At 38.4% G+C, this 17,586-nt stretch overlaps 1 pseudogene; it reads left to right on the top strand.

Moving 5' to 3' along the window:
• The first annotated feature begins 1,715 nt into the window (after nucleotides 1–1,715).
• Nucleotides 1,716–17,586, top strand: part of LOC149152568 (uncharacterized) — a 33,080-nt pseudogene continuing 17,209 nt past the window's right edge.

Below are 17,586 nucleotides of genomic sequence, written 5' to 3'. Positions count from 1 at the left end.
TAAGGTCTTCTCCTAATATCTTATCAGCATCTTCCCATGCTTCCCTCTTGTTAATGATAAAAGGGCCTAACTGATTTCTTATTCTCAGCTTAGCCTCTTTCTTTACATTGCAAAAGTGAGTTAAATCTGCATTGATAAGTTGCCTGAAATATTCCAATGCAAATAGTCTCATGGAAACATATTTGGGCAGCTTATAAGGGCACAATTCACAGCCATATATCCTGATTTCAGTGTGGTCCTGGTAGAAGTACTAGTCACCTATCCTGTAGTTTTTGGAGAGATGTAAAATCTTCTTTATGTCACCAGAGAGCCTTGGAGGAGGAGCTCCTATCAATAGACTGGAGGCTGGATGTATAAACAAGTCAATGAACTCATAGTAGGTATAAGGGGATTCAATAATTCTATGGAAGACCGAGGTCCAAAAGATCACAGACCTCCTTTCTCCTTTGGAATCCAATTTCTTGATGGGAAATATAAAAATGTCTGGGTGATAATACAACAACAGATGGTATATGAAAGTTTTGTATTTAAACACTCCTTGTCTTTCCAAATTCATAAATTGAGCATGGATTTTGTCAACAATGAAAGAGGCATAGTCATACTTAATAGCAGGGGCTGTCCTGGAGTAAAGGCGGATGATAGAACCAGGACAATCTTATCCACATACTCACTGGATCTAAATCCCAAGATCACTGATATCATGTCAAGAATAATTCTTCCAGTCTCATTGAACGAGACATATAAATAAGGAGGTGGGCCTTGGGGCTGGCAATCTGGTCTCATGAATAACTTAGCAATCCGGGCTATTTCTGCAGTGGACAGTTGGGAGCCTTGCTCAAGCAAAAATCCCATGGAAAGACGAGCAAGAGGCTGAACTAGAAGGAAGTGCAACATTTCATTGATAGACTCAGCAGTTATGTAAAAGAGAACAGTTTGTGATGAGGTCATAATTGCTTTACTAACAGGTTCATAATTGGCACAGCAGTGGCAAATAATATCTGGGAACACATTGACTGAGGGAAGGTAATACCTAGGGAGATTGGATTCCCATATTCCATAGATATCAAAGTTTCTCAAATGACTGTTTCTGATTAGGCAGAAAGTATGAAGATGATTTTGGCAACCGATCGGGTCTTTTATTTGGAAACCTCTATCGGCCAAGGCTAAATGATGTTGGTCTATATGAGGTGCATTAAGGGGTGCTACATTGAGGGCCACAAGGGCTTCCATTGTTCAATTCTCTATGTTTTTAACTGGAGGTGAAGTTTCTGTGGGAAAAACAGGTAAAAGAGCAGTTTCTGGATGTCTTGGTATGGGAATTATGGACTGCTTCAGCTTGAATTTGGCTCTTATTGGTGCAATTTGTAGAGGAAAACCAAAAATACAGGTTTGGGAGGTGAGACAGGGTAAATACCTGTATTCTAGAGGCGAACCAGTGTAATTGGCAGGTTGACTGACGAATTGAGGAGCAGGATGCTGGAATTTGCTTGGACGGGGTGGCGAACTGGAGCTTCGGCAGTTGCTTGGACATAATTTGCATGCAACAGTCTCGCGAAAATAATGAGTAAAATGGGCGAAAATGACAATTTTACAAGTTTTTTTAACAAAAATTGGCTTCGCAGGGCTTTTGGCGCTTTTCGATTAGATGACGTCATCAGGACGTGACGTTTTGTCGTGACGCGGGGTACAGATGCTGATGTGGAGGTGACGTGGCGATGACGTCAACGGGCAGGGTCAGCGAGAGGGCAGTAATTGGTATTGGCCCTCACCGCTTATGCGCTAAGGTGGTTTCGGGTGGAAGGGCTGCGAGCATGGCGGGAGGGCACCGTGTGTCCCAGGTACGGCGGTAATACCACCGACTCCCCAGGTGGTAAACGTTAGCAACGGAGGGCCTCGCGATATGATCGTGAACCGTCCAATCAGTGGGCCCGGATCCAACGGTTGGCGGTATGTCGGAGATGGGTGAGGGCTATGGCGCGGGACCCATATATTTAAATAAAGATTTTTAACCATATCGGGGTGGCTTTGATTGGTTGTCAGGGGGATTAAACTATTTATTAACCAGATGTTAATTAACTTTTGAATATTTGCGCGGCAGAGGTTTTTAATGCATTCCAGATGAACCATCAAACCCTCATTTATATAGTGCTATGGTTATAGATTAACCAGGGGTGGGATATTAAATTTTTTGGGGTTTTTCATATGTTTACATAATGCGGGGGGGAGGAATATAGGGATTTATATAATAGTGTTAACGGTCAAAATGAATCTATGAAGGGTAAGCGCCAAGTTATAAAGTCCAAAAACTTAGGCTTAGGAGAAAATAGAGGTTTTACACAAGAAATGTGGTTTCTTTGCCTAAAGCAAAAATGTTATTTTACTTAGGCTTTTTCATGAAATGAGGTGATTTAAGAGGATTGAGCAGATCTCAATATCCTTGGGGGGAGGTTAGTAAGTGATTTTGGGAAAAGTGTGAAGGGAAGTTAGACATGCATCATTTGATTTGTAACCAAACAGTTGCCATGATACTTCTGATATCAACAAAGTGAACATCTTTGAGAGACAAAATAAATCATAAGCCTGCTTCTGCAACACCAAAACTGCCTACCTAGCCTATTATACCTAACATTTTTCTTCTTATTCCATGGGTGCACTTGGATTAGCAAACCCTTACAAATTTTCTTTTTCTTTTCATGGGAATCTTATCTAAGTCTACCCTTATTTCTTCCAAGGGCTCAGATTTAATAGTTGAACTCCTTTGTTTCTCTACATAACTATTTATCTGCCAAGATTGAACATTTTAGACAGATTTTATTCTCTATTTCTAAAACAAGAAATTCAAACATGAACTAGTCAAGATTAAGCTGTTTGGCCATCCATCAACTATGGCAAGAGTCAACCAACTGCACACAATGAGATTCTTTGCAAAAATAGGATAGTAGTGGCATTTTGGACTAGCACACTTTCTTGGTATTCTTTATTTGGGGTTCATTTCTTTTCTTTTTTGACCATTTCATTCTTTTTGCCCTTTGATCTTTCTTTTAAGGCATACCCTCTTTTCATTTTTTAATTTTTTGATCTTTTCAAAATATGGAAACCTTTGCAGCAGGGAAAGGATGAACATATTTCGGGTTTTAACCAGTCAATCATGAAATATGACACCTATGGGTATAGGAGCATAACACTGGCTCCACTTGGGGATGGCTTTTCCTGGTGAAAATTCAAGAACAGCAGGTCAGATGGCCTTATGTACAATTCCTACTGCATTCTGAAATCTTCCTTTGCTGTAAGTAAACAAACTGAACATAGGACCATGCAAAATATACCCATCTCTCATGACTTGATTCAAATAATTGCACCTCTGTTTTCGATAGCTTGTCTGAGTATTTTTTCTCATATTTTCAGTTCCCAAGTCTTCTTTTTCAACTTTTTCTTAAATTAAAAAGGTGACACAAAAAGGTGGTAAAGTTCCTTGACTGTTCTTCAAAATTTCGTACACATTCCTTCCCATTTTTATTGCTGTAATAAACTGCAGAAACTAAGCATCGTTATATACAAGTTACAGTCCTGACATATCAACAAACTGGCTCAAAATAATGTTTCAGCATCCGACCATTAACTGGTCCATCTTCTGCTTCTGTACCATCCAGGCTCTTCAAAAAGTAGGTATTGTTTCCCTGTGAGGCCTGAATAATAAAAAGGTCCCTTCCATAGGAAGTCAAAATTCCCATGTTTTCCTTTATCTTCTCTTCTGGAACCCCATTTGAAAACTTTGTCTCCTATGCAAAAATCCTCTGCCTTAGTCCTCTTATCAAATATCTTCTTGAGTTTTTCTTGTAGCACTTGAAATCTTTGATATACCTCTTCTCTAGTCTGCTGCAAATGTATAGTCTGATTTATTCTTCTCTGGATGTCATATGGCTGTATGTGGACTTCTTGCAACAATTTCATTACAGGTATTCCCAAAGAGGAGGGAAATACAGCCTCCATACCATATACAATCTCATAGGGACTAGTTCCAATGGACCTCTTGGTAGTCAGTCTATCTGCCCATAATGCATTTATAAGCTTCTTATGCCAATTTTTCTTGTCCTCTTCTAATACTTTCTTAATGATATTCATCAGGATTTTATTGGATGACTTAGCTAGACCATTAACTTGGGGGTAATAGGTTGTGGAGTGGCCTAAGGTAAAGTGGTATTTGTGACAGAAATTGATCATTCTCTTGGATTTAAAAGTAGCAGCATTGTCTGTTATAATTTTTTCAGGACAGCAAAATCTAGACAGGATGTTGGTTTCTAAGAATTGCATGATCATTGAATCATTGGCTTGTCTACAAGGGATGGCCTCTATCCACTTGGTGAAATAGTCTGTAGCAGTCAAAATCCATTTATGCTGGCTGGTAGAGGGAGGGTGAATCTCCCCAATGAAATCTAAACCCCATTGTTGAAATGGTCTTTCAGTGGAAATTGGTCTAAGGGGTAGAGGGAGAAGTTTCCTCTTGCCTTCAAAGATTTGACATTTATGGCAAGCAGTAACAAACTTTTTGACATCAGCAAACAAGGTGGGCCAGTAAAATCCAACCCTTAGGATTTTATCAGCAGTTGATTTCCAATATAAATGCCCGCCACAGTCCCCTGCATGAAATTCTTTGAGCACCTTGTCAATTTCATCTTTAATTAGACAATTTAGTAGAACACCTTCATGATTTTTCCAAAAGAGAGCACCATCTAAAATACAAAACTTTAAAGCTTTCATTTTAATAAACCTTTTCTTTGTTCTAGATAACCCTGGAGGAGCCTGCAGGTTTAATAATACATAACATATATCAGCATACCAAGGTGATTCTAGGAAGGCCTGGCTGATTTGTGGAGTCACCATCTCCTGTTCATTATCCAGTTCATTAATATCTAGGGCTTGGCAATTGGTTTCAGTCAAGATTTTAGCCAATCCCTGTCCTTTTATAAGCTTTGTAGGTTTTATTTCAATATCATACTCTAATATAGTAGCAATCCATTTACCTCTCTTGCCTTCAATCCCCTCTTGGGTTAGGATATCTTTGACAACAGTGCTTGGCACATAAGCTATTATATGAGAGTATAGTATATAGACTCTGAAATCTTTGATGGCTTTCACAAGTGCATAAGCTTGTTTTTGCATGATTTGGTATTTAAGAGGTGCATCCTTGAGTGCTTTGCTAAAGAAGGCTATGGGTTTTTCACATCCTTGATCATCTTTCTGTAGCAAAAGAGTAGCAATAGTGTGTTTTGATGCAAATGAAAATATTATGAAGTCTCTATCAAATTTTTGGCTTGTAAGGGCTGGTGTTTTGGTTAAAGCTATTTTGATTTCTTCAAATGCTTGTTTGGCTTCTAATGTCCATTTGACCTTGGAATCATTTTTCAGCATATTATTCAACAATCTAATTAATTCAGCCAAGTTGGGTATGAATCTTCTTAAAAATTTGATTTTCCCTAAGAAAGCTTGGAGTTCTTTGATATTTCTGGGATGTGGTATTTGTAAAATGGCTTGTATTCTGTCAGGGTCAATTTTGATGCCATCTCTTGAGATTATGTGACCTAACAGTTTGCCCTCTTCTAGGCCGAATAATGACTTCTTTGGATTTAGTGATATACCATATTTTCTGCAGGTTAAAAACACTTGGCTCAGATGGTCTCGGTGTTGTTGATTTGATTTGGAAAACACAGTGAGATAATCTAAGTATATGACCAGGAAATCATGAATTTCTTTAGCAAAAGCTATGTCCATTGCACGTTGGAAGGTTTCCCCTGCATTCTTGAGTCCAAATGGCATTTTCACATATTTGAAAGTTCCCTATGGAGTTGTAAAAGCAGTTTTTTCTTGATCTTCAGGGTGAACTAAAATCTGGTTGAAGCTTGAAAACCCATCTAGCAGTGAAATTCTATAGGAACCTACTACCCTTTGTAAAATGTGCTCCATCTTAGGTAAGGGGTAGTGGTATTTTAAAGAGACTTTATTCAGATTTCTTAAATCAACACACAATCTGATTTCACCTATTTTCTTCCTAGTGGGCACTAAATTAGAGACCCATTCTAAAAATCTGACAGGTGCAATTATTCTAGCTTCATACATTCTTTTGACTTCTTTTTCAATTAGAGGGAGGAGTACAGGGTTGACCCTTTTGAGTTTCTACTTGAAAGGTTTCTGATTTTCTTTTAGGGGTATTGTATGCTGAATCACAAAAGTATTGTAAGATTTGAGATCTTCATAGCTCCATGCAAAAACGTCCTGGAATTCTTTGAACAGTTCAATATATTTCAGCTTTTGGTCAGGAGGCAAAGTTTTGGACAATTTTATCATTTTAGGATTTTGTTCAGTCCCTATGTTACAGTGTTCAATGTCTGCATTTAATGACTGCATTTTGGGTTTCCTTGGGATATCATTAGAATCAAAAATGTCTTCCAGAGGAGTTAATCCTGTGGGTAAAAAATTGTCCTTTAATCAATAACTTCAGATTCTCCTCCAACAGCTTCATCAAAGTCTATTTCCTCAAGCTCTTATAGCTTTTTGTTCGTAAATTTTTTTGGATGTAGTATTTGAGTTGCTGTTTCAGCTGAAATGTGTGTTTCAACTTTGTCAATTTGATCAACTTCTCCCACAATGCCTGTGCCTATATCAGTGCTGGAAAATTCCTCTTTTAAGGTCAGGAAATTATTAATCTGAGTGTCATTGTCAAACACTTGCTAGTTTTTTACATTGTCAGGTATAGTTGGCCGGTGTTTAATCTCAGCTGTAAAATGATGATTAGGCTCAAATGGCAGTTTACAAGTGCTGGCAAATGTTGCCAAGCTATGAGCATGCAAATTGTGTTTCCTTGGAATTTTGGCAAGCTGAGTTTCAAGAAAGGTATTGAGTATTTCAATTGTTGCCCCTCTATAAGACCTTAATCTTAGATCATTTGTGAGGAAGTTTCCTTTCATTTGTTGAATAACTTAATCAGAGTCTCCCAAAATTGATACCCTAACTGCCCCTAGACTTTTGATCAATTTAAGTCCTAGAAAGAGGGCTTCATATTCAGCCATGTTATTAGTGCATCTAAAATTCAACCTATATGCATGCCCTTCAGCATGATCATTTTCCATATTATGTATCCAAATTCCTGCCCCAGCTCCTAGATTATTGACTGATCCGTCAAATTCTAAATACCATAGGGTTTCTTGATTACAACCAGTATCAAGGGTCTTAGAAACTTGCTTACTAGGGAGATTTAGATTTTTAGTTTCATATGGTTTCCCTTATGTGTCTGATATATCGATTATTTCAGAAATTTCTTGGGTTTGAGCAATAGGTTTTTCTTTTATAATCTATTCTTGTTCAAGTGCTAAAACCTTGTCATTAGTTGAAGGGTGAATTTGAGCATTGTATAGGATGAAGGAGTCCATATCAGAATGCATGGAATAGATGGGAAAATTATGGGGTTTATCCTGGCTACTCACCACGTATTTCATCAAAGTTTCTCTGTATAATCTCTTTGGTTGGCCAAATACTGAAATGGTGGCATATGACATCTCCAACTGTAAAGATCCCTGGAACTTTGCACCCCAAGATCTGGACAACAACATGCCATATTTTGGTGGGATATCAGCTACCAATACATCCATTAAAATTGTCTTGGCAGGGTATTGAACTAATGATACACATAAATCTTTGATCAATCTTAAACATCTGACTTGGCTTGAATCAAAGGAGAACAAGTCTTTGTATGGCCTGGTGATATCTAGTTCCAACTTTTCCATTATAGATTTGGGCATTAAATTATGGGAAGCTCCAGAATCAAACATTGCATTGTGTAGTATTTTGTCATGAATATTTAGGCTTACGTAGAAAGAAGGAACCCCTCCATCTACCGACTTTCCGTTTACTTCAAGGCCAAAAATTAATTTTGGTTGGTCATCAAGGACATTTACTGCATCTCTATTTTCTGAAATTTGAAGTGATCTACTGATTTGTTCTCTATAGACATCACGCTTAGCCAATTTAATAATGGAATTTCTATCTTTAATTTGCCTATTTCGGTCTCAAGGTTGAAAGGTTTTTCTGTTTGAATTTTTTCATTTCGGACAGTGAGATTTTCTTTTTCTGCTATTTTTTCAATGCTTTTCCTTTTGTTAGGAGCAGTGTTATGGGATGAAGTTACTTGTATGTCAATTTCTGGAGGTTATCCCACAATTTCTTTGGAAAGAATGGACGTTGAGAGCTATTTATTAGGTTGTTGATTATCTGAAACATCTTCAACCATTGGACCATTTGGGTCAGGAATTGCTTTAGGAGGAGTTTGTATGGGAGGGTTCTTGATTTTAGCTTTGCTAGATTGTTTAGTTTGTTTCTGTTTATTATCATCAGGGACATCTTTTCTCCTGCCTCTCAGATTAGATTTCTTGTGAACTTCATATATGGTTGTGTCAAACGACTCACCTGATTGGATTTGAAATTGATTAAGAGTATGAGCTTCTTGGTCTTCTTGGGTCAAGAAAATTTGTTGTTCACTACTGAACCCCATTAAGCTAATTTGAGTGTCTTCTATTGGTTCACTAGAAGATGAAGCTTCAACATAGTTTTCTTGGAATGGAGGTCTAATGTTTTGATCAAGGCCAGCCTTTCCAGCATTGGGATTCTGATTTTTTTTTAAATTTAGGTTTCTTCTAGTGTTGTTTGGTTGACCATCCCAAGGGGATTTTCTCTCAATTGTTTCTACTCTATCACCATGTTTGTCCATTCCCTTAATGATAGCATCTAATTTCTGCTCAAATGCAGAAGGTTCTTCTTTGATGGGTATCCTCCTTTCAGCTCTAGCCTGAGCTCACTTAGAAATCAAGGTGGCCTCAACACTGACAGCTATACTTTGCATGTCTTCTAGGCTTTGAGGATCTCTTTCCCTAAGCTAGTATGCCATGTCAGAGTCAAATGCATCAGGAAATTTGATCAAGGCCAAGTCTAGTGGAGGTCTAAGATTCTGAGGAATAGCACTGTATACATTGTTAAATCCGGTGCAGTAACCTTGAATAGTTTCTTGTGGACCTATTTTCAAGTTTTCATATTTTGATAAAATGTGGAGAGGATCTTTCTTCTTTTCCCATCTGTTTAAGAAAGTTTGATAAAGAGCTTCAGGATCATGGATAGTATTTGCAGGGAGTGCTCTAAACCAGGTTCTAACATCTCTAGTTAAGCTTTGGACAAAGATTTTCATTCTTACATCATCATCATCAATCTCATAGTTTTCAAAATAATCCATCATTTTCTTGATGTGTTGTTGAGCTTTGTAAGTGCTAGTACCATCAAAATAAGTGATTTTGCTTTGATAATCCTGAGGCATAGCCCCTGGATTTGCAGGTAATTGCAGGGGAGCATATCGGTTTGCCATATTTGCAAAGATAAGTGTAACAGCTGGAAGAGCAGGGATAGCAGCTGAAATATGTGTTGTGGATGGGGGAGTGGAAAAGGTGGTTTGAAGTGCTAATGGTGAACTAGGAGAAGCTACAGTAATGGCAGAAAAGACTAGTGCTTTTGAAGGAGTAAGCTCAGATTGGGTAAGGTTCTACCAGCTTCTAAGGTTCTTAGAAATCAAATTAGGATTTTGAAACAGAGATGGGGGATTTGGATCTGGATTTTATCTAGTGTAACGGATCTTCTTCTTTGGAGCCAACTTCTGAATATATTTTTGGTTTTTCTTGAAATATTTGAAGGATACAACTTTAGACAGTACCTTTTTAGGAAGTTTTAAAATATGGGAGTTTTGAATTTTCCTAAAGACCTATTGAAACAAGGAACTGATCAAGTATTTGAGACAATTGTTCAACGCCTAAAACTAGACTAGAGATAGATTGAAGCAGCTTTTATTTACTCTTGCAATTGCATAGAAAATACAGTTTCAAAGGCTACCTGGCTAACTTTAGACTCCATTTGTAGCGTATAAAAATAAACAATAGTAACAAACAATTATTCAGATTCCCCAGTGGAGTCTCCAATGATGTTATCACTTAGGTTGTTCCCAAAAGTTGGTAGAAAGGGAATACGGCCGAGGTAACCACAGAACAATCTTTTAGATACAGATTCTAGCCAATATGCATCCAGAGAGGGCTCTCTCTTTATAATTTAGCTTTGTTTTAATGTGTATTAGGCTAGTTATGGAGTGAAATGGTTTTGTTTAGAGTTTTGGTTGGAAGGATGGGGACTCAATAGAACAGTGAGGTAAAACTGAAACATTTCAGTCCATTGGGCACGATGGAGTCCAAGAGGGAGGGCTTCCCAGGTTAGGTTTCTTATCAGAGGATTTATCACAGAGCAAGGTAATCAAACATGGAACAATTTATAGGCTGGAATCAGATGGAATGGAGTTAATGGGTGAAGGGCAATTAAGAATCCTTCATCATGTTGACAGAGGGGAAAATGGATGATTACTACTAAGGAGCAATTAAGAATTCCTTAGCTAATATCCAAGGTGAAAGAACCAGGGGAAACAGGAGCAATTAAGAATTCACTGTTTATGCTAATTCTGAAGAAAACAATAATAATAACAAATATTGAACACAGAGTGCAAACAAGAAAATTCCGTGTTATTCTTTTTCTCTATTATTTAGATCATGAAACATAGATGATATAATAAACATAGAAACTGTAAAAAACAAGTTAGAAGAGACTTATTGATCTATAAACGATTCAATAATTCTGCAACATGGTCCTTAGCATCAATTCTTCATCCAGTGAGCTAGACAAAATGGTTCCAGAGGCCTTTTATTCCAAAAATTGTTCAGTATTACAGTCAAAACTATGAACTTTCACCACCAACCAACCCCAAATACTTCGTCTGGGGGGTATTTATACAAAAATGTCAAGATATTATGCAAAATATCTGATAGAAATAATATCTACTGACAATTAATGCTTCTTTTACATGGATAGAGACAGACAATCTCGAAAACAGGGAGACAAAAAATTGATGTAATAAATTCGTGCTGTGCTGGTTGACCCGTATATATGAGAAGTACTGGAGGTAGGTGCTACAAGTCGGTTCCCAGTTTTCTTCTACTGATCCTCTGTGCTAATTTTTGTTCTTTGGCCAGACTTCCTTTAACACTGATGTGATGCTTTTTGACTTGCAGGACTGTGATTTATTTCTGTTCTGCGCATTATAACAGATGGTGCACAATTTTGATTTGATCAAAGATAAATTTACAAGATTTCTAACATGCTTTGCCACCACTCTGGTCCTGGTATTTTATGTCTCTGTAGCTTCCTTAAAGTCTCGTCAGTCTCTATGTACCTGAAGAAATTAGGAGGGATGGTGAACAGATGCTTCACCTCATGCTCTATGTAGAATAGATTTTCCAGGCTGTCATAAAGGGACTGGCCAGATGGGAGTGCTTTTTCTCCTGAAGTACTTGAAGATGCATTAGCTTGATTGACAACAAATGTATTTAATTTATGTACATAGTCCTTGTGCTTCATCAGACGATCATTATCTCCCAAAGGACTTGGCAAACCTTTTTGATGCAGGACTGTAAATTTTTCTGTGAAAGAATCAATCTCTACCTGCATGTCCTGGCATCTTCTGTCCAAGTTTTGCATTAGAGTTCTCATGGTTATAACTCTCTTAATGTCCAGAATGGTACCTGTTATGTCTCTAATATCTAGTGCTTCCAGTTCTTCACTGGTCTTAGTATTCAAAAAACGTTTTAGCCTGTTAGCTTGCTCAGGCATCTGTCCCAATAAGGCTCTTGTTTTCTGAATTTCTACTTGGGCTACTCTTATCAAATCAAACTGTTCATAAATGGTCTAAATAGACCTCCATACATCACTAAGTGATTGAATGATGTTGTTCCACAGGATTCCTCTGATTTTTGCCAGAGGCTTATGCAGAGAGAGATCCTTTTCTAAGGCTCTTACCTTGTTCTCCAATGCTTTGACCTCCCTTGTTTTCTCTGCCACATTCATCTTAGATTTGTCATAGCTTTTCACAATCTTTGCCAAATTTTCTTTGACTTGCTTCACTTCAGATACTTGGAGTTTCAACTGCTCCATGGATTTTATTAATTTCTCTGTGGTCATAGTAGTGCTGCTGCCTGGTGCTGTTGCTGTTGATGTTGCTCCTGTGATGACTTCTGCTGTTGATGTCGGGAAAGTGGGAGGCACTGCTGTTATGAATGTAGAAGGGGCAGTTGTGACTGTTGGAGCTACTTCAGGTGGCTGGGAGGTCGACTCTACCTGCTTTTCTTGTAGTGCTTTCTCCAATGACTGCTCTGTCTCACTCAATATTTTATTCAACCTCATGAGCAGGTCCATCATGTCCTCTTCGGACTTCTGTTGTAAAACATCTGTTGTCTGTGGATGCATAGAAGGAGGCATTTGAGCTGTTTTCTGAGGGTAGCAATGTCCTCTTCCTTTTTCCTCATTAGTGCTTTTATGCCTTTGGTATCTTTGGGATCGTGTCCCAGTTCAATGATAATATCATCCAAGGATTTAATCCTGTTGTCCTTTGCTAGAGAAGAAGCTTTCTCTAAATCTAGCTGAGCAGAGGTGTTTTCTAATGAGTTTTGCAATTTATGAGCCAACATTGCTTTGTCAGCTAGTGTGGAATACACCATCTATCTGGTCTGTTTTTGCAACTCAATATGGTCTATTGGATGAATATCTTTGGCGAAGACCTTCAGATTTGTCTTGATGTAGTCAACTGCTAATTGTGGTTGCTGCAGTTTGGGCTTGAAATAGCTCATGATCATTTTTCCCTCCTTTATGTCATATGTTGATATTAATCTTTGCTGTTTTGTGGGGGTCATCTTAAGATATTGGTTATAAATTTGCAACCTCAATGGATCATTTCTAGCCTTTATTTCTGTGAATGTTCTTTTGATTTTAGAGGTCTGCTTTCTTGGTGGCCTTGTGGATGAAACTTCCACACTATGTTTCCTTTCTAACTCTTGCCTGTGTGAGTTGGTTGATGTGTCTATCATTGGGGAGGTCTGTGGGATGGTTGCCCTCTCACCTCTTAGGCTTTCTATTGTTTCTTCAATGATTTCCTGTTCAGATAGAGGATTCAGTCTTTGCCTTTTTGCACCTAGCTGTTCTGCAGGTCCACTGATGGGTGTGGCCTCTTCTCTATCTCTTTTCTTGCCCTTTTCCTCATTTAGAGGAGTCTGTAATGCTGGTATCTCTGGTGCTTTATTTTGTACTGGAGGAATTTTCTCCTGTTGATCAGTCATTTCTTGCTGCTCTGTACCTGCTATTTCCTTGCCCTTTGAAGAGACTGAAACTGGTGTGTTGGTTTCTTGTATAGGTTGTTGTGAAGTTCCAGCAGAAAATGTACCCACTCCAGTTTGCTGAGGTAGCTTGAAAGATACCTGTCCAAAAGAGTCCAGGTCAAGGGTCTTTTCTAAATCTTTCATAGCTTATTCCATTTTTTCTTGCCGAGTAAGTTCTTCTACTAATGTACCTTCTACCCACTCATCCTGATTAACATATTGTTCTACTTCAGGGATCCTATGATGTGTGTAAGATGATAGCCGGTTTTTTATTTTTCTGTCACTTATAAAGCCATTTGGGTCATATGGTACCCACCAGAAGCTTTTCTTCAATTTAAGGTCTTCTCCTAATATGTTATCAACATCTTCCCATGCTTCCCTCTTATAATGATAAAAGGGCCTAATTGATTTCTTATTCTTAGCTGAGCCCTTTTCTTTACATTGCAAAAGTGAGTTAAATCTGCATTGATAAGTTTCCTGAAATATTCCAATGAAAATAGTCTCATGGACACATATTTGGGCAGCTTATAAGGGCACAGTTCACAGTTATATATCCTGATTTCAGTGTGGTCCTAGTAGAAGTCCTAGTCACCTATCCTGTAGTTTTTGGAGAGCTGTAAAATCTTCTTTATGTCACTAGAGAGCCTAGGAGGAGGAGCTCCTATCAATAAACTGGAGGCTAGATGTATAAACAAGTCAATGAACTCACAGTAAGTATAAGGGGATTCAACAATTCCGTGGAAGATAGAGGTCCAAAAGATCACAGACCTCCTTTCTCCTTTAGAATCCAATTTCTTGATGGGAAATATAAAAATGTCTGGGTGATAATACAACATCAGATGGTATATGAAAGTTGTGTATTTAAACACTAATTCTCTTTCTAAATTCATAAATTGAGCATGGATTTTGTCAGCAATGAAAGAGGCATAGTCATACTTAATAGTAGGGGGTTGTCCTGGAGTAAAGGTGGATAACAGAACCAAGACAATCTCATCCACATATTCACTGGATCTAAATCCCAAGATCACTGATATCATGTCAAGCATAATTCTTCCAGTCTCGTTGAACGAGACATATAAATAAGGAGGTGGGCCTTGGGGCTGGCAATTTGGTCTCATGAATAACTTAGCAATCCGGGCTATTTCTGCAGTGGACAATTGGGAGCCTTGATCAAGCAAAAATCCCATGGAAAGAGGAGAAAGAGGCTGAACTGGAAGGAAGTGCAACATTTCATTGATAGACTCAGCAATTATGTAAAAGAGAATAGTTTGTGATGGGGTCATAACTGCTTTACTGACAGGGTCATAATTGGCATAGCAGTGGCGAATAATATCTGGGAACACATTGACTGAGGGAAGCTAATACCTGGGTAGATTGGATTCCCATATTCCATAGATATCAAAGTTGTTCAAATGACTATTTCTGATTAGGCAAAAAGTATGAACATGATTTTGGCAATCGATCGGGTCTTTTATTTGGAAATCTATGTCGGCCAAGGGTAAATGATGTTGGTCTGTATGAGGTGCATTAAGGGGCCCTACATTGAGGGCCACAGGGGCTTCCATTGTTCAATTCTTTGTAGTTTTAACTGGAGGTGAAGTTTGTGTGGGAAAAACAGGTAAAGAGCAGTTTCTGGATGTCTTGGTATGGGAATTATGGACTGATTCAGCTTGAATTTGGCTCTTATAGGTGCAATTTACAGAGGAAAACCAAAAATACAGGTTCGGGAGGTGAGAGGAGGTAAATACCTGTATTCTGGAGCCGAACGAGTGTAATTGGCAGGTTGACTGACGAGTTGAGGAGCAGGATGTTGGACTTTGCTTGGCCGGGGTGATGGACTGGAGCTTCAGCAGTTGCTTGGACGTAATTTGCATGCAACAATCTCGCGAAAACAACGAGTAAAATGGGCGAAAATGACAATTTTACAAGTTTTTTTAACAAAAATTGGCTTCGCAAGGCTTTTGGCGCTTTTCGGTTAGATGATGTCATCGGGACGTGACGTTTTGTCGTGACACGGGGTACGGATGTTGATGTGGAGGTGACGTGGCAATGGAGTCAGCAGGCGGGGTCAGCGGGAGGGTGGTAAGTGGTATTGGCCCACACCACTTATGCGCTAAGGTGGTTTTGGGTGGAGGGGTTGCGAGCATGGTAGGAGGGCGCCGTGTGTCCCAGGTACGATGGTAATACCACCAGCTCCTCGGGCAGTAAACATCGGCAACAGAGGGCCTCGCGATATGATCGTGAGCCATCTGATCAGTGGGCCCAGATCCAACGGTTGGCGGTATGTCGGAGATGGGTCAGGGCTATGGCGCAGGACCCATATATTTAAATAAATATTTTTAACCATATCGGGGCGGCTTTGATTGGTTGTCGGGGGGATTAAACTGTTAATTAACCAGATGTTAATTAACTTTTAAATATTTGCGCAGCGGAGGTTTTTAATGCATTCTAGATGAACCATTAAACCCTCATTTATATAGTGCTACGGTTATAGATTAACCAGGGGCATTAAATTTTTTGGGGTTTTTCATATGTTTACATAATACGAGGGGGGAGAAATATAGGGATTTATATAATAGTGTTAACTATCAAAATGAATCTATGAAGGGTAAGCGCCAAGTTATAAAGTCCAACAACTTAGGCTTAGGAGAGAATAGAGGTTTTACACAAGAAATGTGGTTTCTTTGCCTAAAGCAAGAATGTTATTTTACTCAGGCTTTTTCATGAAATGAGGTGATTTAAGAGGATTGAGCAGATCTCAATATCCTTGGGGGGAGGTTAGTAAGTGATTTTGGGAAAAGTGTGAAAGGAAGTTAGACACACATCACTTGATTTGTAACCAAATAATTGCCATGATACTTCTGATATCAACAAAGTGAACATATTTGAGAGACAAAATTAATCATAAGCCTGCTTTTGCAACACCAAAACTGCCTACCCAGCATATTATATCTAACATTTTTCTTCTTCATCCATGGGTGCACTTGGATTAGCAAAACCTTACAAATTTTCTTTTTCTTTTCACGGGAATCCTATCTAAGTCTGTCCTTATTTATTCCAAGGGCTCAGATTTAACAGTTGAGCTCCTTTGTTTCTCTACCTAACTATTTATTTGCCAAGATTGAACATTTTGGACAGATTTTATTCTCTATTTCTAAAACAAGAAATTCAAACATGAACTGGCCAAGATTACGCTGTTTGGCCGTCCATCAACTGTGGCAAGAGTCAACCAACTAAACACAATGAAATTCTTTGCAAAAATAGAATAGTAGGGGCATTTTGGACTAGCACACTTTCCTGGTCTTCTTTATTTGGGATTCATTTCTTTTCTTTTTTGACCATTTCATTCTTTTTTCCCTTTGATCTTTCTTTTAGGGCATACCCTCTTTTAATTTTTTAATTTTTTGATCTTTTCAAAATATGGAAACCTTTTCAACAGGGAAAGGATGAACATATTTGGGATTTTAACCAGTCAATCATGAAATATGACACCTATGGGTATAGGAGCATAACAATATGTAAATGTCTCCTCCCTAAACCATCTGGCTACAGGTAGGATATCTACTTCATCTTCTCTAGAAATTTAGGGGCATTCTTGTTGTAGACTTTTTTATGAATAGGCAACATAACTTCTTGACAAATTTTGTAAAAATGGGGGTGAAACTGAGACTCCCACATACTCTTATGATATATATGGATAGGAAGCGGGTCTTGGACAGTCCACTTCCATCCCATGATATGAAATTTGGAACCAAAACATATAGTGTCCATTACATAAACACTCATAAAAAATGGAGGGTAAACCCTTCAAGAGATACTCCTCTTTATCCTATACTCCATTATGGCTTTCGCCAAATTATCAAACAAAATTTGGGCCCAATTCATTATTGTTGCATTTACGACTGCATCTATTAATGGTAGCCATTCTGGGGAAAATTTAGTACTATCGGGCTTGTCGAACATTCTACATAACATGGCTACTGCAAAAATATGAGGGGGGGAGATAGATGTTGTAGAATACATACCCGTATTACCCTTTTTTTATCTTGCCTTCACTTTCAGTCCAGGTCCACGTGACATCTGCTGGGTCTTCATTCTCCTTAGCAAATTTCTCGAGGAACTATTTATTGTAGAGATTTTGTCACTCTGGTAGATTGTACATAAGCTGCAGACTGTCCAGTGAAAAAGATCCCATAACCTCCTTCCTGCTATTCTTGAATTCTCTGTCTGAGACATCCACCTGATCGATTATCCACTTAACCATATCTGTATATGGAATTATCTTTGGCCTTGTGGCTATGTGGTGCAA

The sequence above is a fragment of the Pinus tabuliformis genome, chromosome 9 (assembly GCF_031772625.1).
Source record: "Pinus tabuliformis cultivar Carrire ecotype Pingquan chromosome 9, CPIR1, whole genome shotgun sequence".
Classification (NCBI taxonomy): domain Eukaryota; kingdom Viridiplantae; phylum Streptophyta; class Pinopsida; order Pinales; family Pinaceae; genus Pinus; species Pinus tabuliformis.
The sequence above is the reverse complement of the archived record's forward strand: the minus strand, read 5'-3'. Positions and strand labels throughout refer to the sequence as shown.